This window comes from Chiloscyllium plagiosum, chromosome 17, assembly GCF_004010195.1.
Source record: "Chiloscyllium plagiosum isolate BGI_BamShark_2017 chromosome 17, ASM401019v2, whole genome shotgun sequence".
Taxonomy (NCBI): domain Eukaryota; kingdom Metazoa; phylum Chordata; class Chondrichthyes; order Orectolobiformes; family Hemiscylliidae; genus Chiloscyllium; species Chiloscyllium plagiosum.
Genome location: NC_057726.1, coordinates 43,128,559 through 43,151,082, shown reverse-complemented (window position 1 = coordinate 43,151,082; position 22,524 = coordinate 43,128,559). Strand labels below are relative to the sequence as shown.

Genomic DNA, 22,524 nt, shown 5'->3' with positions numbered 1-22,524 from the left:
AGTTTGTGGCATTACTCACAATGTTGAAATATAATTTGAACAGTATTGTAAATAAATGCTGCTTTAAATGTTGAACTAATACTGAATAAATCTGTAGTACTGATTAAAACTGTATACATTAAACCAACATAACAGATTGAAGGCAGTCACCCTCAGACACGTACATACATGCCAGCTGTATCCTGTTTCTGCTAATATGTTAATATAAGGATTGAATTTTTTTAAAAAAGCCTTATTCCAAAACTAAGTGACATTGTTTACATTCTACCATTTTCATTTTAAAAAGGCTATGAAGATGTTAAGAAACACTCAGGCACAGCCTACATAATAGGATGGATAAACAGTTCTGCAAAAACTGGCGATCAAATTCAATTGAAAGCGCCACTGAAAATCAAGCAACGAAAGGAACATTTTTCTTTGCTTTAATTTTGCAAAATTGTACACAAAAAGAGGACATTGATAACTCAAGATTTTGCTCACAGCATAAATTTATAATTATAAATTTCATTGCACGCAATTCATCTTTAGACTTTGAATCCCATCTTATTATATTAGATATACAGATACATTTAAAACTCTACATGTCTGCAGTCACCTCTTATTTCCACAGACATTAATGAATGGTATCTGGTCAGCAATTCAATTGACCATAACTTTCTGATTCATAATTAATTTTTAACACACAGAAAGAGCATTGTTTCCAGTAAAGAAAGAGAACGTTAAACCCATGACCTGCTCTTGACCTCTGAATTTCATACAAGACAGTATCTATCAACCAATTATCTTTGTTTTTATGCAGCATTATACCTCGTGCCCCATGTAGATGGAGGGATTATTTATGGTTGATACTTTTTCACCCGGAAATGATTCTTGAACAGTCATATGCCCCGAGGTTACCCATGGTCATGAGAGTTTCAAAATGCTCTTTCTCTAAGATGTGCACAGAGTCAAAGAATCATTAAATGAATATTCAATTTTGTAACCTGATTTTATCGAAATGAAAACATCCATTGTGAGATGGGATTGTAGGAGTTGGGATCAGTTAATTATTTTGATAACTGGTCCTGCTCAGTTTCCTCCACAAATCCGATGAAGGACCAAACATTCTCCACCATCTATGAAATATCTCAGGAGGATTTTTCTTTAAATCAGGAAGCGACACTTACCATTTTAGTCTAAGACAGAATTTTCTGCTGCCTTGAGTAGCATGGGCGATGACAAGAAAGTTGGGAAAATGCAAAACTGAAAAAAGTCAGAATCTCGACATTTCCTGCATATCTTGATGCACACTTATCACTGCTCAGAGCACTGAACAGTTAAAGGGTATGGCACAACGCTACAGCAAGTATGTGTCTGTCCCTAGTGAGGTCAGGGATATCACCATAGTCAATCACAAGGCTCATCTTACTCTAGTCCAGGGGGTTGACCATGGTCAGTCCTCAAGTCAAGTGCAAAGAAATCTGGGCACTGTAGGTATATTGCTTGGGGTGCTGTGGTGACATCAATCTGGGGTGAGGCGCTGAGCTAATTTTTCCTACGATGAGACACCTGGAGGGACTGAGTATTATGACAGTAGATGAAAGAGTGGTTAGTGGTGGTGCAAGAGCACGAGATGTGATAAAGTGCTCATAGTGCATGAGTGGGAAGTGTAGGGGATATTAAGGATTAGCAGTCTTGGAGGATCAGTTGAGTTAGAGTTACTGAGTGGACAAGACACTCACAATAATGAGATGTAATCCATGAGGCTTGGTCAGATGAACATGCAGTGGAAGAGTTAAAGTAATTAATGGCCTTGTGACGGGGAGATAGCAGAAAGAACATGGTAACACTTACCTTTGCAGAGCTTAAAAGATCATTAACTTTCTTTATGCACTGTTATGTTTTGGGTTCTTACTAAGACCTTTCGCTGACCTGGGCCTCTACCCTGGGTCTAGCTGAGACTAGTGGCATTACCTCCTTTACTGGTCCCCTTTCCACCATCCTGTTACCCAGCACCTCCAGGTCCATATTGTTGAACCAAGGGTAACTTTCTTTCTGGCCATTTCCTTCAGGATAATAAAGTTCAGGGCTGTTGTTGACTTTCAGGGCCACAAAAGGGTTGAAATATGGCATCAGCAGCATGAACATCACAAAGTCCTGGCAGAAATGTCCACTTCTATCATTCCTGCCAACAAAGAAGCTGGTTGCATAATTAATGACATGAGGAATGGAAGATTCAGGAAAAAAGGTCACAATAGGTCGTGATGTGGAGGCGCCAGTGTTGGACTCGGGTGGACAAAGTCAAAAATCACATGATATTGGATTATCGTCCAACAGATTAACTTGAAAATCCAAGTTTTTGGAACCCCGCTCCTTCCTCAAGTGGCTAGTGAGAAAAATTATATCGGACAGAGAATTTATAGCAAAAGATCAAAGGGTCATACAACATATGTGAATGTATTGAATAAACCTAGATGGTTATTAAGTCTTTAATCCGTTACAGTGGAGCCATTAACTCTCTTTACAAAACACTATCAAAAAATGGGAAGATTCAGGTGAAGATGTGTTTTATTTTTGCTCAGTCACAGGACAACTAACTTTTTGTGAAGCTCAATCATTCATCTCAGCACACCATAATTTATACTGTAGAGTGTTTGCTCCCTTCCGGAGAATGTTGACAACATTTTTTAGTTAAAACTTGAAAAATGAATGCTTTAAACTGCATCAGGACCACCATCCTTCATTTGTGGGGAAGGTTATTCTAATTCACCAACAGCAGATATGATTTTATTATAATTAAACAAAGATCCACAAATACTGGAAACTGGAATCAAATGTAGAAATTGCTGGAGAACCTGGGCAGGTCTGCAGCGTCTGTGAAGAGAAAGTGGAGTTAATATTTTGAATCTGGTGGTTATTCTTCTGGTATGATTTTACATTCAGTCCAACAATGGTTTGAATTTAATTGCACCATTATATCCTTTTGGGAAGGAAACTGCCATCCTTACCTGGTCTGGACTACGTGTGACTTCAGCCCCACAGCAAGGTTGTTGACTCTTAACTGCTCTCTGGGATGGACAATAAATGCTGATCTAGCTAGTGACACCCTCCTCCCGAGAATGAAACAGGTAAGCAAACTTCCAATGTACTTCACAGAAGTGGAACTAGACAAAAATGAAGAAAGTCAACAACAGAAATATTACTAGAACTGCCAAAGAGAATGGCAAAATTGGTAGGTTTTAAGAATGTCTTCAGGAGACAGACAGAGACAAGATTAGGGTGGGAAATCCAGTGCTGGGGACCTACACAATTGGAAATACAACTTGAGTAAAGGAGAATTGGCATTAAGGCACAAAAAGGCACGGTTTAAAGGAGCGTACAGTTAGAGAGTCAGAGTCATAGAGATGCACAGCATGGAAACAGACCCTTCGGTCCAACTTGTCCATGCCAAAAGTATGGTACCTTGGGGTTACAGTTTGGCAAAATGTACAATTAGGTTTAAGACATAGGCAACACAATTTTGAAATGAACTCAAATTTATGGAGAATTATGTTGGGCCATTGGAGTAAGTTGAACCTGTTGTTAGCAAAAGCAAGGATTAGGATTTCAGTATCAGATTGACTAAGGCAGTGTAAAGATAGTCTAGATAATGTAATTGGAAGTAGACAGTTATTTTGTGAAGGGGTGCGAATCTGAATTTAAGATTAAATGGAATACCAAGGTTGTGAACAATCAGATTGAGCCTGAGCCAGATTGGAGAGGAGGTGGAGATTCTGGTAGGGGTAAGATTAAACAATGGCTTGGGACTTTTTAGTGTTTAAATGGGGGGACTTGCAGTCGTCTCAGACTTCATGTTAGACAAGCAAACTGACATCACAGGGACAAGCAGAAAGCTCACGAGAGATATTTGAACGATATAGTTAGATGTGATTAGCCTACAGTGTGGAACCTAATATCAGTTCATTGCAAGATGCTTTTGGTACATTTGGACAGTTTTTATAGTTCTGCTGTCAACTTGCAAATGATTAGATTTATTGAATTCAGCTTCACAATTTATCATGGCGGAAATTAAACTCATGACTTTTGAGTAGTACCATAATACTAGGCAATCCTAATTGAATAAATCCACTTTAAGATACTGCAGTTATTGTTCTAACAACCTCTATATGAGGTACACAGGACAGTTGGTAGCTGGAGTCATATATGATTAGATAATACATATTTTTGTAATCTTAAGCATAAAAACACTTTGCAAAGGATTTCTTGAGTACATTGGCAGAGTTCTCCTTGGAACAAGAATTCACAATATTAGGGAAAATAAACCATTCCCTCAAATTGTGAACATTCCAGGTAAAGGTGATTAAATGATTACTGAGATCCTTTTAAATTCCTGTTTAAAACAAAGTTAGACTAATACTGCAGTCAAAGTGAAATCAAAAGAGATTTTTGGTTGTTTTCTGCCAGTGAGCTCTTAAGTCCCTGGTCTTTAATATCCTTTTCATATCCAAATTACATGGCCTCTTTTGTGATATACATCTAAGACCACATAGCTAAATCAATCATCAAAGAGTTAAAAGTAATTAAATCAAGTAAATTTTACAATGTTATTCAGCCTCAATTCAAATCTCACATTGAACTAATGTGCAGAAAACTGCCTCACTGCTGAATGAAAATTGTTCAAAACATTTTAAAAATTTAATTTATTATTGTCTCATGTTTCCACAAAACAATGTTAAATTACATGCTTTTCAATTATTTTATTTAACAATCAGATCAACTAAGTAAATTATTCCAAGCATGTCCTTTAAGGAAAAAAATATCACATAGATTTATTCTTGCACATCTGGCATGAGCATATTCAATGTGGGAAATGTAGTTGGAAAACCCTTTGGGCTATAATATATTCACACCAATGTATCACATATTTATAACTGCTGTCATATTTAGTTCATATCCATATGTAATTGCCTTATGCTGTTAGGCTGTTAACAATCTAATATGGTGCACAGATGCACTGCTTTGATGTTGCGGTTTGAGTCTGTGTCTGACAAGGCTGAGTATTGACCAGGCTGTGAAGCAGAACAGCTGCCATTAAAACTGTGACTGTAGAACTGTATTTTATTGATTGTCTCTGCAGTGCCTCTTAATATTATTTATTGAAGCAAGCTATCAATGGGAAATGCTTACTACCTCCTCTTATGTGTGGTAATTGATGGGAAGTGAGGCATTGTGGCCCCTGCTGACCCCAATGTACTGAAAGTCAGATGGATTGCATGTAACTCAATTATGATTGATATTATCAAATTACATGATGCACAACATATTATATTGGTTCTTTCCAAGGAGATTTATTGACTTATTTTCTCATTGATGTCTTCTTTAAAAAAAATTACTGTTTAAATTAACCTGTAAATAAAAACAATGTAACATAGATCATACAGTTACGTGGCTATTATTAAAATTGTTAGCAGGTAAATATCATAAAAAGGGGAGTGTAAAGTGTCTAGACAACAAATATCAAAGTCGTCAATTGCTGTTGAAGCTGTTAGAAAGTTAACTTTTTGAAGGTAATAATACAGTAAGTAGCATGCAGCATAGGATAATAGAAGATTTAGGCAGTAAAGTTTCACTCTTTTACAAAATGAATGTCATGATTGAAATCTGTAAATGAGGACACCACTTCACTGTTTGTGTAAGATAAGCTGATGTTAAAAGTGTCATCTATTCATTAGCCAATTAAGTCTGAGACTTAATATGAAATTTGGAAACATTCATGTCCTTCATGTTGATGAATCAAATGGGTGGTTTATTTCTAAACAATAAGAATTTTCAAGTAGATACAGATTAGATATTTTCTTTCCAATTGTCCCGAAGACAGAGGTGTGGCTGGTAAGGGGTTATTTTTTGCACATGTGAAGTGGGAGTTGACACGCAGCACACAGACACAAGATGGCCACTGAGACATTACATGGAAAAGTGAAGCATACATAGATACTGCCTGAGACCAACCGGATACCAGCACAATAGACATAGAACATGGATAATTAGTTTAAGGTTGGTGGGGGAAGAGAAATCACATCAGTAGCGTCTACTGCCCACCGAAGTGTCCGAGTCCAGCCACCATCTTCAATATAAATGTTAAATACCTGAGACTGCTTGTATACAAGTGTTAATACCTTAGATTTGCAGTAATGGAAAACAATCTTCCTTCTCAAAGAATAATTACAACCAATTACTGCAGCAATGGACTTCTGCGTAGCTGCTGAAACTGACAATGACTCTGTAACATGCCTCTGAAACCGATAATGACTCTGTAATGTTTTGTGTAAACAAACCATACTGTGCAAACAAAGACTAATATCTGGACCATTATACCATGAAACACATAAAATATTGTGACGTGCTCAGAGGGCGAGAGAAGGCTTGCAGCTGACAGCCATGCTGCCGGACGGTCTCTCTCTCCGGAGCTCTGTTTTTTTTGTACAATAAACTCTGTCATTTAATCCCGATTCTGACTCAGAGACTGGTGATTTTCCCCACAATACATATCTAAGAAGAAAATGATAAACATTCTCTTTGAATTGCTGCGATATTTGTGCTGGATTCTGCTCCCACCACGGTCTTGGATATAGATCTGTAGGCTTCTGACCAACTAACAGTGAAGGAATAGTAGGATATTTTTGAGTCAGGATAGTGTGCAACTTGCTGTGAAACCTACAGATTACCTTGACATTGCTGAACTTGTCCTCAACACTAATGATTACAGATGAAAGAAGTGCAATTGAAGTAAACTTGCTGAGTTGCTACAGTAAAATCTAAAGATAGGTCACATTGCTGCTACGGGTAAGCAGGCTGACTATTAAGTCCAATGGGAGGCACATCAATCAAATGAACTGTTCTGTTCTGGATGATGTTGAGTCTCTTAGCTGTTGTTGTTGTGATGTTCAGCTGAAAGTACCTTGACTATTCCATCACATTCCTGGCTTAAACCATTAAATTCTGAAAAGTTTTGAGTGGTCACAAGACAAGCCACATGTAACAGAGCGCCTAGTTCTGTCCTGCTCTTTTGACAACATCCCAGAATAAGCCTGGTCCATTTAAGCTTAAGGTTGAGAAGAAATGTTAAGCTGTGGGTTTCTGGGGGAACAAAAACTGAATTAAATGTGTTATGTTCTTTACATGACTGCCCCAGAAACTTGTGGAGTTTGACACCTGTGGGGTAACAGATAAGAATTGTTTCAGATAGTTTGCTGCTACCAATCCTCTTTTGTCTTTATTTTGTCTTGGGCTTATCTACTGAATAGTGGTAGAGAGTACACCACCATAACTCATCCACAGAAGAGATACTGTACTTGTATAACAAGGTTTATTGCATGACAGCGACAAGTACAATTACATTTGATCATACATAATGATTTGGACCTTAGGGAGCTGGCACAAGTACATCAATAGAACTCTTTGTCCACACCTACAGACTGTGTGTGACATCAGTGGAATGGGAAGAACAATGTATTATGATTATTAATCATGTGATCTTGTAAAATATTCCAACCCAAGCTTTGTTTCCACATAGTTATCCTATCATACAAGAATATAAATATATCCCATTTACTACTATCCAATCTGCCTCAAGTGTTTGGCAACACAAATGCAGGTAGTCAGGACATCCTATATTCTTCTCAGCATGCATTCACTTAGAAGAATGGCAAGTCTTCACTTCAGGGTTGCTGACCCTGGTTCTGATCTGTGGATCATGTCTCTGCTGAGAGATCTTTTATCTTTTAGGGTTTTTTTGCTAAAAATCACACAACGCCAGGCTATAGTCCAACAGGTTTATTTGGAAACACTAGCTTTCGGAGTGGTGCTCCTTCAGCAGATGATTGTGGAGAATAAGCTTGTAAGGTATTCTGAATGTTTAGATCAGAAAGCATCATCTTTTTGATTGGGTCTTGGATCTATGAATTTTGGTCTGGCTCCCATGGAGTCACGTGAAGCAAATCTCCCTTGAGTTGTTAATCAGGCTGGATATCCTCAGTCACACATTCTGGGTATTTGAGAGGTGGGGCGTTGGGTTTCAGACTCTCCATTGTCTTACTGAAAGATTGCTGCTCACTCAGACTCTCTGACACGGACAATGACTGTTCTGTTTTAGAATAGTGAGAATTGGACCAGCCCTGTGAAGTCTATGACTTCCTCCATGTTGACAATATTAAACCACTAGGAGAAAGTGAGGACTGCAGATGTAATTTGTAGTGTTCCCATGTTTCTGACAGTTATTCAACCTGTATGTACACACTCACTTCCACAGGTATAACTTCTAATTCTTCAGTCATGGTAATTGGTCTGGTAGGAGAGTAAAACATGCTCCTTTACCAAGTGCAAAATCAACAAGTTGCCCTTTAACATAGAAAGTTCTGTCTCTTCTGGATCAGCAAGATCACCCTGGTTGGTTCAAGTATCTTCTTCAGTGCAGTTATCTTTTTGAATGAGTTATCTTTCATAACAGTCATGGATGTTCTACTGTGTAAAGCTCTTTACGCATATTTAACCAGTACCTCTGTTATTCTAAAATTATGTCTTACTTTCTGAACATCTTTTGGAAATTACCTACAATCTTGTAAAGGTATGTTTTTTTTTTAAAAAAAAAGTGACAGCTAGGCATTGTTTGTGCTTACAAGTCCTTGATATCCTGCAGCACTGTTAGTTTATTTTGCAGGAGGCAATTGGTTTGTTCTTGATGCAGATTTGCCAGATGCCTCTTTAGAGTGTCCATACCTGGTCAAAGGAGAAGAGAGCGGAGACTTTTCACTTTAACATCTGTCTATGGTTTCTGCTTCTTGGATTATTTGAACAGCATTCTCCAGGATTAGATCTTCCTTGGACTGTTACAAATGCAGTGATGTTTCATAGGAATTCTGAAAAAAAATACTCTTATGAATTCTGATTTCAAAGCTATATATTACAATTTTACACTAATCCAAAGAGGTCATTATTGAAATTGTCTGTGGATTTTCTGAGAAGCTAAATTATTTTGGTAAGTTTTGTTTGTTCTTAAATTGAAATATCTATGAAGAGCTTTTCAGGCATCAAAAGTGTCTGCAGTCTTTTGATGTTTTGCCATCAAATTATCATTGTCCATAATTGGACCCACTGAGTATGATGCATTAACCTACTCAACTTCAGGGGCTGTGTATATAATTTTGAATCAATGTAAATGCAATTGTAAGAACTATCACCTCCATGAAGTCCAATCTTTTGTCCCATATGGCCACAAATTTGGTAGGAAGTATTGTATTTTTATCTATTGCTTTTCAATGTGTCGACTAACCATATTATTGTAAAGGTATTTTAATTTTGTACCACTTCAACATTGCTTTAAACTTGCTGTTCCTCAAGCTTGTATTTTTCTATTCATCAATGTTATGTTAAATTGTATGAGTATAGAGTTTGTAAAACAGTGATGTTGCTGTATTTTCATTATCGCAAATCTTTTTAACTCTACATTGTAATATTGCATCAAACTCTGAACAGGTCATTCTGGTATAATGCGCATTTCGTTAACACAAGTTGGCTATAACGCAATTGACGAATTGGGGATGCTTTTAATGCAAACTTTCTACTGAACGGGAAAAGCTATTTTCTTTAGCGGTTTTCCATTGCATGACTTTTGATAGCACAAGGTTGCAGAGGAACACTACTGTCACATTATAGCAGAACAACTTGCACTACATTCAAGATTTTTAAACTTTTTTTGTAACATTTTATCGCTTTTTCTGCTTACTGTGTTTCTCTGCCTTTCTTAACAATCCTTATGGTAGCTATACTCTTTTTTTGTGATTTTCCTGCCTTCTTCAGCCAAGATAGTCTCCCTACTTCTTCCTGGTAAAATAGATGATTTCCCACCTTTAATCGCCTAAGCTCCAAGCACGTTCTTCAACAATTGTTTCTTTTAGGTTCTTTAACTGCAGCTTTTATAAATCTTCCCACCAAAATCACAGCTCAAAAACTGAGTCTCAATATTTTAAATCTTTAATTTTTTTCCCCGACTTTTCTTCTTCCACTACACTGTCCACTAGGTTTCTTTGCATTTGCTTGGTTTTCAGCTTATAAAAATTCTGAGACTCTCCCAATTCTGTACGGTTGGGTCTTCTGTCACTGTTCCTTGGGCACAGATTTAAGGTGATTGGTGAAAAGTTGAGAGAGAAAATGAAGAAGACAATTTTCACTCAGAGGGTGATAGATATCCACAGTTTGCTGGATGTGTTGGTGGTTGAGGTGGAAATATTCAATGTATTTAAAAGGAACCTGAATCTGCAACAGAAATGTTACAAATTGCAAGACTACAGAACAGATGCAGAAAAGTAGGATCAGAGTGGAACTATTCTATTCAGCCAGCACAGCAACAATGAAACTAATGGCTCCTTTCTGTATCATAGCTTTTCTCTGCATCTTCAGGATTTCATTTTATGGTGGGACTCAGATCCACACCACGCTAACGAGAGGTATTTTCCCTGCTGACTACTATTGATACTTCTATTAATATGTTGTGTTGGATTCAGATTGTTTGAGGTAGTTCATTGCCACTAATCCAGCTTTATCTTAGACTTTTTTTTAAAAGTGATAACTGATAGAGAATACACCACCAAAGAGTGTCAATAGAAGAGGTTATAATCTTAGATAACAAGGAAGTTCTATTATGTGATAGTAATAAGTACAACTATAGTAAGTCAGGCATAATTTCTACAACCTTAGGGAACTGGTACAGATATCTGCTCCCTCTGAAAACTGGAGGAGAATGTGTTGTTCCAACAGACTGTAAAAATCAGTGGAATGGATGAAGCCAATATCACATGAACCTTAAACTTTTCAGAATCATTACATTATACAACACTAAGCATCAGGCTATTAGTGATCAACTGCTCTTTGATAACTCCTGCTAACAAATTCCTGAAGAAATTGATAGGACAGGGATTCAAAAATGATCCCTATTCTGCTTTTAGTACATATAATACACCTATGCAATTTTCAACATTGTTGGTTTGAAACAAGTGTTAAAGCCGCACTGGCATAACTTGGTCGGAAGGGGTTGCTCATCTTGGAGCAGTTTGTTTTATTCACATTCAGAATGTGGGTGTCACTGGCTAAGCCAGCAATTATTGTCCACCCCAACTGCTCAAAGGGCAGTTAAGAGTCAAAATATTGATGTCACATGTAGTCCAGACCAGATAAGGATGGCAGGTTCCTTGCCTAAAGGGCATTACTCTTCAGAATTATTAGCAATACTCAACTGGTTAATTGAACTGAATGCACACAATATCTTCTTGACTAGATAATACCCTTTTTTGTGATGGTTTTGGTGTACAGCATACACTCGACCATGTATGGTCATTTCAATAGGTTTTCGTTCTGAGATTTCCTTGCTATTTCTCATGGCTACATTGAAAAACAATGTCATCTGAATCAGGACAGATTTTCTGAATTGATGGTGACAGAGGAATGACAAATGTGTGAGTCCACATGATTACAAGTATGGTGGTTAGAACTCTACTGTCATGCTAATCAAAATTTCCTCATATATGTTCAGTTTTGCACAACTCAACTGTTCATAGTTCAACTCAATTAGCATCACAGCAACACCACAATACACAATGGAGCATGCATTCATTGTAAAGATTTGATTTTATCTTCAAAGTAATTACATAGTGGACATCTTCAATTGTATTATGGACAGGTGTTTGTTTAACAATGCGAACAGGGACGAGAAAGTCAAGTAGGTTGTACTCTTGAGATAGTAGCTGCACCAGATGATGCAGGCAGCAATATCCTTCAGGACCTATAGCTTAATCAGTGAGGGTACTACCAAGACACTTGTAAAGGAGAACATTGAGGTTTCTGATGAAAAGCACATTCTATGCTTTAGTTTCCCACTGTACATTTTAATGAGTTGATATGGTGTTGAAAATTCTGCAAAGAAATAATTTCACTCATTACACAAACAAACATCAGATAAGAGAGAAATAATGTGCATTTATATAACGTCAAACTTGAGCTCAGGATAACTAATTTTTGACTTGCAATTGTAGTTATATAAAAAAAATTCAACAGTCAATTTGCACAGAGCATGGTCTCACAAACAACAATGCAATAATGGTCAAATAATCTGATTTAGTGACGGTAGTTGAGGGATAAATATCATGCAGATTTGTTTCCTTCTTCAAAAGAAACCTGGGACCATTAATGTCCACCTGATAGGACAGACGAGGCAATAATAATCATCTCACTGGAAAGACCTCATTTATAGTTTCATAGTAATAGAAGTACTAATAGGCCATTTGGCCCATCAAGCCTACTCTGCCATTCATCAAGATCATGGCTGATCTATCCATCATCTTAGCTCCCTCTTACCTGCATTATCCCTATAACCTTTAATTCCCCTACTAACCTTTAAACCCCATCCACTGTGTCATGAATATATTTAATGAAGCTGCTTCTACTGCTTCCTTGGGCAGTGCTCTGTAAGCACTGCACTGATGTGTCAGCCTAGATTTGTGTTCAAGTCATTGGAACAGAACAATTCCTTCCCTGTCCAAAATTGTCTGAAATAGTATAGGCCCAAGTGTTATCTGTTTAATACAGAAAGAACATGTGCCTCACATTTCATGTCGATCAGGTTTCTCTATCACACCTTAACAATTTTTAAGCAAAACACTCTGAAAGGAACAAAAGCAGTAATATAGAAAGTACAAAGTTATCTGTAAAATGAAAATAATGTATGACACAATAATCAGAATGTCTTTAATAATGGTCTGACAACTTTTCTTTCAAAGGGAAGAAATTTTTGAGTTCTGATGTTCAGCCTCAACGATAGGTAATCAGTGGTAATGTTTTGCATCCCAAAATGTTAACTCTGATCTCTCTTCACAGATGCTGCCAGACCTGCTCTGCTTTTTTAGCAATTTCGGTTTATGTTTTGGATTTACAACATCCACAGTTCTTCTGGTTTTTATACTGTATATCATTGTCTTATAAACACAAATCTTATTCAGTAAAAATTTGCCATAATCTTACCAAACATAGGGCTGCTCAATCATTAGAGAGAGACGGCTCGTGTTGGTTTAATCTAAAGGTCACCACGCCTCAGACGAGGGGAGAGGTTGAGAAGGAGACTCCTTTATGGTAACTTAAGCTGGTACAGGAATTGAACCCATGATGTTGGCAATATCTGTGTTACAAACCAGCTGTCAAGCCAACTGAGCCAACCAACATATACACGCTGCATATGTGCATGTCTAGAGCTGATTATATTTAGTGATTGAATTACTACATATAAATCTTAGCTGAAAATCTTTCTTACAATTTTAAGACTATGCATGAATAGTTAATTACTTTGGTCAATTATTCTGTTGCAACATCATGGGCTCAATTTCTCTTGCTCTCTTTTCTCTAGGTTTGACATGAACTAGTCTTGTGACAAAACCACCAGTTCTTCCATACTCAGTAAAGAATTAATCTCCCATTTTCTAAATGGCTCCAAAAGTCTATTGTTAATTAGAGAAAATAAATCATTTGTTCATCAAACTGACCTCAGATAAAGAGCTTGAAACATGCTACACTTTTCATTTTTAAACTATTTTGTATGCATTTTAATATTACCAGTCAACTTTCCGGAGAATCTACACTACTTGAAGCTCAGCAGAAAACCACTACCAATGATTGCAGTCAACTGAATTTTGATACTGAAGATAATGTTTGCGATGTGAAGTTTCACCCATTCTATCAATACTCACAGTAGGTGTTACACAACTGATTTTCAAAAAGACAATGAGTTTAATTAAAGACTAATGGCTCGGTAACTAAATAAAAATAAGCTTACTGAAACACAAGGTGCTTTTAACGAGCTTTAGTCAAAATTGTACCATATATTAGGTACACATGGTCCTGAAGGAAGACATGGCAACCATTCTTGCCTACAAATTATAAGAGAGTGATACTGTCAGACAAAGTATTACTCCAGTTAACATTGACTAAAGACAGACTTCACACAACTTTCACCAACTGAATTTATTTGCAACATACAGCATGAGCTGAATAGAGGTGGCTCAAATCACTCACCCGGTTTTACTCTGTACTTCTAGAGCAAGGGAAGTTCTCAATCAAATCAAAATCATTGACAATCATTGAATTATCCTCCTTTATCCAACATTCTCAAATTGAAAGTGACTGAAACTCTATAAATAACAGAAAAGAATGACAATAGATTGTATATTTAATAACAGTAGAAAAAGAAATACTTGCTTTCATTTAAAGCTACAGTAAATCTCTCTCAGGGATGTGTTGAAGTGGCATACGTACAGCAAACTACCTAACGCAGTGACTAATATTTTACATGTAAATAGGTCTCAGCTTAACTTGTCATTTGAAGGGCAATATCCTGATAAATGCAGAATAGGCTCAGGACAGGACTGAAAGATCAGCTGAGATTTCACCCTGAAGTGCAGATTGACTTGGGAAACACAATGCCAACAAGTAGCCAAACAAAAAGTAAAATCATTCCTAATGAGGCAAACTTTAATTTCCTATAATAAACTCCTCAGCATTACATTTAGCAATTGTTACAATAATTTGTCAACATAAAACACATAAAACATGTGGGCGGCACAGTGGTTAGCACTGCTGCCTCACAGCGCCAGAGACCCAGGTTCAATTCCCGCCTCATGCGACTGACTGTGTGGACGTTCTCCCCATGTCTGCGTGGGTTTCCTCCCACAGTCCAAAGATGTGCAGGTCAGGTGAATTGGCCATGCTAAATTGCCCGTAGTGTTAGGTAAGGGGTAAATGTAGGGGTATGGGTGGGTTGCGCTTTGGCGGGGCGGTGTGGACTTGTTGGGCCAAAGGGCCTGTTTCCACACTGTAATGTAATCTAATCTAATCTAAAAAAACTAGAAAATGATACTTAGTATTTCTAAAAGGCTGCTCATATGGCCACATATGCTTACGTAAAAAGCAAGCTTCTAAGACTAGTTAGTCAAAAAACAGGGATCAACTTTTACCTGAATATTATTTTGGAGAGGTTGAAATACACCCTGCCACATTGCTTCATTATCACAGCATTGTTAAAGTAAACACGGTACCTGCCAACACAAGAACCCCCTCCCCTAAAAGTAGAGTCAGGGTATCCAAAAGTATGCGTGCAGATACCAGGTGCTTAACTGCCTCCAGCAGTTGTATGGTATTTTATGATTCTATCAAGTAGGTTTGCATTCGGGTGAATTTAGTTTCAGTGATGAGTTTGGATTTTATGACTAAGTTAGGGTTTAGTTTTTTTTTACACAAAATTGAGCATTACTGGAGTACATACTGTAAAATATGTTTTAAACATTATGATTATAACCATCTATCAAATGTTAGTACAATAAAAATATTCCATATTATTGAAGTCACTGTACAGAGTGTTATGAAATGTTGTATACAAGTAAATATATTGTTACTTTGAAGCAATTCACTCTGCTAAGAAACTGGCAACAATAAAGGTCACATTTTAGTGGTATTAACGTCAACATTACTAACAGAGACCATTATTTATTTTACTGGATTAGTAATCCATGAGTTCAAATGGAAGTTTGGTACTTAGAATGCAGGATTCCAAATAAAATTGGAAACAGTAAAAGTGAACTGGAAGCTGTCAGATTCTTTTAAATACCTAACCAGTTCAATAATCTCCATCAGTAAAGGAGACCTGCAATCCTCATTTCATCTGGCCTCTATATAATTTGGTACTAGTCCAATAAAATGGAATAATAAAGCATCTTCAATTCATCAGTCCACTCCTTCCAGGACAGAATCTTCAAATTTTATACACAGACAGGCTTCAGGTTAATAATGACATTGAGTAAAGTTTTTTTAGTCAAACAGTATATGGCTTTTTAAATGAATCAGATTCCTTATAACTGTCTGAAGTAGCTTTGTAAATCATGACGTTGTATAGGAAATACAGATAGCAATGGTTCATGAAAAAAACTTGCCACCAACAACCTCTTTGTGCAACCAAGGTTAGGCAATAATTGTCAGCCTTGCTAGTTGTAGTCACATCAGAGAATGATAGTAAAAAGTGGCTGATTCCTCCATCTTTAAATGCTTGCAAACTGTCTGTCTTTCTCTTGCCATTTCTGGAGCATGTTTAAGCAAGTGGGAGATCTGGGCTATTCCTATTCCAGAACTCAGTTGTTCCAAGATTCTTACCATATATGTGATCATACATTTCCTTAAAACTGTGTTTCATTGACTCCTGGCCTTGTGTCCGAAAGCAGAAATATAAGATTTGGTTGGCCATTTGAAAATCACAAAATTAAAGGTTCCTTTTAGGTTTTTTTTTGTGGCCTGCTAGTTTATATACAAGCACGTGTGGAGTAATAAAACCTCATTTCTCAAACATAATTTGATTTTAGCAGCATTTAGCATTTAGAATTTCTAGATCTTCAAAAGCTTCATGTGATCTTAGGTAATTTGTGTATGTTTCTCAACCGACCACCAAATTTAATGAAGTAGTAGTGCATCTTAGTGACACAGCCAGTTCATCAATATTTCCTAATGGGTAAGAGCGAAGTCAACCTCTCCTTATGTCTGCCTACCCCTCATCACTACCCAACACCAATATATCTTTGCTTAGTCATTAAAATGTTTGATACCTGCTAAAGCTAAAAATCAGGATGAAAACCCTTCTCTGAAAATACCTTTCTTTTCCAAAATTTGAAAAAGAAACCAAAATCTCTGGAGTTAAAAATCACACAACGCCAGGTTATAGTCCAACAGGTTTAATTGGAAGCATTAGCTTTCAGAGTGACGCTCCTTCATCAGGTGGTTGACAATCACCTGATGAAGGAGCGTCGCCCGGAAACCAGTGTGCTTCCAATTAAACCTGTTGGACTATAACCTGGTGTTGTGTGATTTTTAACTTTGTACACCCCAGTCCAACAAAGGCCTCGCCGAATCATGAAATCTCTGGAGGTTGTAATGGGGATGGCTGTTGGCAATAGTTTAGTGAAGTCCATTTGAAATTGGCTCTATTCAAGTATATATACAGGCAAGCCACATGTGAGAAATAACAGTGCAAAAACCACTATAAAAGGATGGAAAAGCAGTGATTTGAGAAGGTTAAAAGAGAGTAAAATCATATGATTTTATACTGGTTCAATTTACTAGGGGGTGTAGAAAATGATAAAAGGGAAAGTTGACACATTTAGGTGAATAAGTTAAAGGCATGCAGAACCATAGCCTTTCATCCTTACCCAGGTAATCTTGAGGCAGCACATCAGCTGTACCACTATCAATAAAAGAAAAACTAATTCAATGACAAACTGGGTGCAAAAACAGCTTAGAGAAATTTGGTTTTGGCTCTAATCAGCATTTAACTGTCATTTTCATTGATGTTTCAGACAGTTTGGACAAAAAAAACACCAACCTGAAACAGCTGCATGCTGATTAGGCGTGGGCTTGTGGTTTTTGGAGGCAATGCTTTCCATTAACACTCAAAGAACAACAAGTCAGATTGAATCACACCTTAAAACTGTGAGAAACCATCCCTTTATTCTGATTGTAATCGGCACTCATTTGGGTGGCAATGAAAGTTTACTTGTCACAATATTACTTAACTTTAAATCAATTAGAGTATCAGTCATCTGCCCCCATGAATTATGCAATCAATTATTCAAATTAAGAGGGTTGTCACCCAGAAGGTATGTAAAGGCGGCTGGTTAGTAGAGATGTGTTATTTCACAGGAGAGGCCAGTTTCTGTATTTTCTGTAATTCAGCTTGCTTTTCACAGACATGAATAATTCTAATAAAATGACAACATTGACCTAATCATCATCTTAAATTAAAGGACATAAGAAGAAATTCATCACACTGACAAAAATCAATGAATGACAAATATTATTTAAAAATGCTGACCGCATAAAACTAGTGGTAGTCATAAAGTAGTTGTATTTATACAATTTTGCTGCACCTATGGGCAGCACGGTGGCACAGTGGTTAGCACTGCTACCTCACAGCGCCAGAGACCCGGGTTCAATTTCTGCCTTAGGCGACTGACTGTGTGGAGCTTGCACATTCTCTCTCTGTGTTTGCGTGGGTTTCCTCCGGGTGCTCCGGTTTCCTCCCACAGTCCAAAAATGTGCAGGTTAGGTGAATTGGCCATGCTAAATTGCCCGTAGTGTTAGGTGAAGGGGTAAATGTAGGGTCTGGGTGAGTTGCACTTCGGTGGGTCGGTGTGGACTCGTTGGGCCGAAGGGCCTGTTTCCACACTGTAAATAATCTAATCTCTAATCTAATGTACAGCACAAGTCTTCTATCATAGTGATTCTTACTTCCCTAAATAACTTCTCTATTAATGCACAGTGGGACAATAAATGTCCTTTAAGATATATTAAGGGCATTAAAAGCAACACGTGACCTGGTGGAGATTAGGAAAGTCTTTCAAATGCTAGAATATGTGACCAAGCATTATCAGGAGCCTATTAATGGGACAATTATTTTTCCCAAAATTGTATCACAATGTTAAGAAGCATTCCATACCGTATAAAATTTCCATGACTTCAAGCATTAAAATCCATGGCCAACTTTTTGAATGGCTTTCAAATACAAGAGCAGAAGCAAGTTCTTTGCTCTTTTTTGCTTTGTATAAAAAAACCTCGAACTAGTCCTTTTTGTTTACTTTCTCAAACATCAATGAAGCCACAGATCTCAGCTTGAGCAAAAAAGATGAATAATGATTCCTCCTTTGGTATTCAGTGACATCATTTGAGCTGTGTATTTTAACAGGAGGATATTAGAGCTCTTGTCCATGGAAGGTAATGAGGTCTAGCTCTGAAGTACTACTAGATTAGAATGAAATACGAACCCTATTACACTATGTTGCTGCAATTATTATCAGTAAGTTGCAATATAAATATGCAAATTATTTTGCTTGAACTTTAACATTTTCTGTAGAGGCTATTCATCTCCTTAAAGTATTACTTAAATCGGTAAAGAGTATTCATACATCATTGCCTGCCATTTTGAGAACAAATATTAATCAATTTTCACATTGCATTGGTGCTGAAGAGCTGTAATCTGTTCCTCGGCAGTGACACAGCCGAAACGATGGTACTGAGCCAGTCCCAGAAATCATTTGGTAATACAGTGGAACATGGTATTTAATATAGAGTTCTGAACACATCAGGGAAGTTCAAGATAACAATCATGCAGGCAGCATTACTATTCTTCATATGGTATCGCAATAACATTTTTGAAAAATATAAAACTAAATCAAAATGATAAGTAATCATAACAAATGAAGATTGCTTTTGTAGTTAAAATGTAATATTTTTCTAGTTTAATCAATTGTAAAGAAGATAAATGCCTTTTGGCTTTCATTTAATCTAACCAAGAAGTATGAAATCTTCAGATAATTCTGCCAAACTGCGAGCCTAAATTAAAGCCACAATCTTGATGAACCCTGTAGATTCAATAGTGCTAACTTTCACCAGAGTAAAGAATGTGTCAAGGGGCAGAAACTAGCTTCTGTGTGGAAATCAAAAGAGCAAAGAAAAGAGAGAGTTTAAAAAAACAATTTACTGTAATATCACATTTTATATGCAGTGGAAATGATTCTATAGAATTACAAATAAAGAGTTCTCATGTTCAACAAAATTGAAGGTTCTGTTAGTGGGGTTTGTACTCTTTGTTCATGAAACAGTTCAAAAATGCTGAATTTAAACATGGTCCAATACTACGCTGTTAGTATTCAAAACAAAGGAGGGGATCTATGCTCCATTCCCTTTTCTGAATTGAGGCCTTTAATGGACCCAAATTGCTACTGCATTTTCTCACTGCAGCATTTTTAATGTAAATAATGAGCTGGAAATTGAAGTCAGTGGAGAAGCGACAATGCTCACCACAAGTCTCAAATGAAACTGGTCATAAACATGATATGATCTTTGTGGATTTCCTCTTCATAATGTCAGTTTGAATCAGGTACTAAGGCAAGAAGATCTACATCCATCCCGCAACAATTGTTGTCATGCAGCAAATCACTTTCAAGCATTCTCACAGACAGCAAACAAGAATGTAAGAGCAGCTGAATTTCTTCATATTTAATTTAAATTTAACTGATATCAATGTAAAGCTTAAATATCCTAAATAAACCATTTAAAAAGTTATCTTGAAAATGCAGATTTTTTATGACAATGAAGAAATTTGTTGTTTCACAAACGTAATTTTGTTATTAGGTCCAATGAAATTGTTTGGCAGCAATTATAAATTTAGTATGTTATTTTAAAACAGACAAGAGAAGAGGACGGAACATATTTACCCTTCAACGTTTCGAATGTTCAAAAAAAACAACTCATTCAACAATGTATAATTTTTAAAAATAGTGAAATCACCAGCGTTAAGAGAAAAAGATTTCATTAATTTAGTGATTCCTATTTGACTTGGAGGACTTCAGCAATGCAACCGAGAATCACTAAAGGCAATTTAACAATTTTCATATTTAACTACACATGCCCAAACTCCAGAAGTTGCTACCAGCTTCAGAGGAGTAAAAAAGACAAATACTGGATAGTTTCATTGTCAATACTCCTGCAAAATGTTGGCCAAAATGGTCTTCACTATTGCATTAATTATGATGATACAATGCGCACTATAACAAAGGTAGCTTTGACATGAACTAGAATTGCTACTTTTTGCCAAGTCTACAACTAAACAAGGGCATTTTAGGATCCAGATAGCAGAACAACTGGCTTGAGCTTTAATGTTTTTTTCATTGCTAATCAAAATTCATCAAAACCTTTGAAGAGATTAAAATAAATTCCTCCACACCATCAAGTGCAGAATTCAGTAACTTTAATGTTGGCTGGTTTAAACATTTGAAATTCTGCACAGCCTATTCAACAAACAAAACCGACCAACAAGACACAATTTGAGATAGATTTATATCCCAGATGAACCGAAAGCATTGAAATGTGCTTAAAAATACTTCAGACTATCTAAATAGTGCTGGATGGAGCTGAGTAGGCTCCAGGGCAGCTGAACACATAATCCCATTTATTACAAGCAGTCTGGTAATAATTATTACATCAGGCATATCCCAGTCATACCTTCCTTTGGCAGTAAACCTTGTCATGTTTAGACAGATGCAGCTTATGGAGTTTTGATTATCAGCGTCAAATCATCCAGATGCAGCCAATTGATCATTGTATAACAGTAATACTATTCACTCTGTCAAAGAGAGAGCATTTTCTCATTCATGCTGCTTTTATTTTACAAGGCATTAACATTCTGTTGAAAGAAAGTCAGGAATAGTGCAAGAATAGATTTTGAGTGATCCCATTTAAAGTAAGAATAGTAAAAATGTTGTGATCCTTAATGAACATATTTGACTGATACTATGAAATGATTGCATACAAGCTACATTCCAATCAATACTCTATACAACAAAGATATTTTAAAACCTTAAATTGAATGCCTCAGAAATTACGTTGAAAGAAATATTGGACAAATACTATTCACCTTTAATAGAGGAATTTCATCATGAAAATCTCAGGTAATTGAAACCTTATAATAGAAAAGGAGTGACAGCAAATCAGCAGGCCATTTTATACCCCTCCCCATTGTAATTTACAATACATTGCAAGCATATTCCACAAACACAAATGAGAAAATTACTAATTCAATTGTTTTGAAGTGATGGCTAAGGACTGAAGATTGGTCAGGACATCAGATCTTCCCAAACAGTACTATGGGATATTTTACATGCATCTGAATTGTGTTTTGAGCAAGACTGGAGGAGTGTATCATCACCTGGTCCCACTACTCTAGGGATCACAACTGCTATGATCCCAGCTGATATTTTTACTGGGCAAGCCAGATCGCAGACTGAAACCTGTAATGATAAAAACAAAATATGATCTTTTTTAGTTTTAGTACGTTGGTCTTTCACTGAAAATTAAACACAATGCTATTGATCCAATTCTAACAATAAAACAGAGACTTATTGTATAAAAGAAAAAATAAAACAGAATAAACCAAACTATTTACAGTAACAAGTTTAAATATTTAGATACAATCAGTAAAGTACAATTCCATTAATCCCAAAAGTACTCCTTTACAGTACTCACACCAGAGAGAATTCCCTTCTCTTTCACATCTATGGGGTTTAATTTAACTCTGGCTTCCATTCCCCATCTTCAGAATCTGATAGCCTCTTCCTGAAGTCTTCACACAACTGAGCTTGGTCTTAACTCAACTTGAAATAACTCCTTCAAGTGTGTAAGCAAACACTTCTGTTCTAGAACTTTCTTACACTGAAGTAATGTATTTCTTAACAGTTCTTGACAATCACCTTTCGTCAGGTACAATGACTGAACTCTTTTTCCAAGCTATTGCTGCTACCTCTTGGCCCCCAAAATAAATCTATTGAAAAAACCCTAAATGAACTGCATTGTTTATTTTAGTCAGTCGTAAACTCTCCCCACCTGAAATTCTCATTAGCCTCCATGAAAACTCTC

At 36.7% G+C, this 22,524-nt stretch overlaps 1 long non-coding RNA gene across 1 annotated transcript in view; it reads right to left on the bottom strand.

Moving 5' to 3' along the window:
• Positions 1-2,996: 2,996 nt before the first annotated feature.
• LOC122558677 overlaps positions 2,997-22,524 on the bottom strand; it is a 36,279-nt gene continuing 16,751 nt past the window's right edge. The window contains exons 2-3 of the long non-coding RNA XR_006314222.1: positions 8,755-8,894; positions 2,997-3,143 (exon numbers count right to left, since the gene is read on the bottom strand). This is a non-coding gene — a long non-coding RNA (uncharacterized LOC122558677). The remainder of the gene's footprint in view (positions 3,144-8,754; positions 8,895-22,524) is intronic.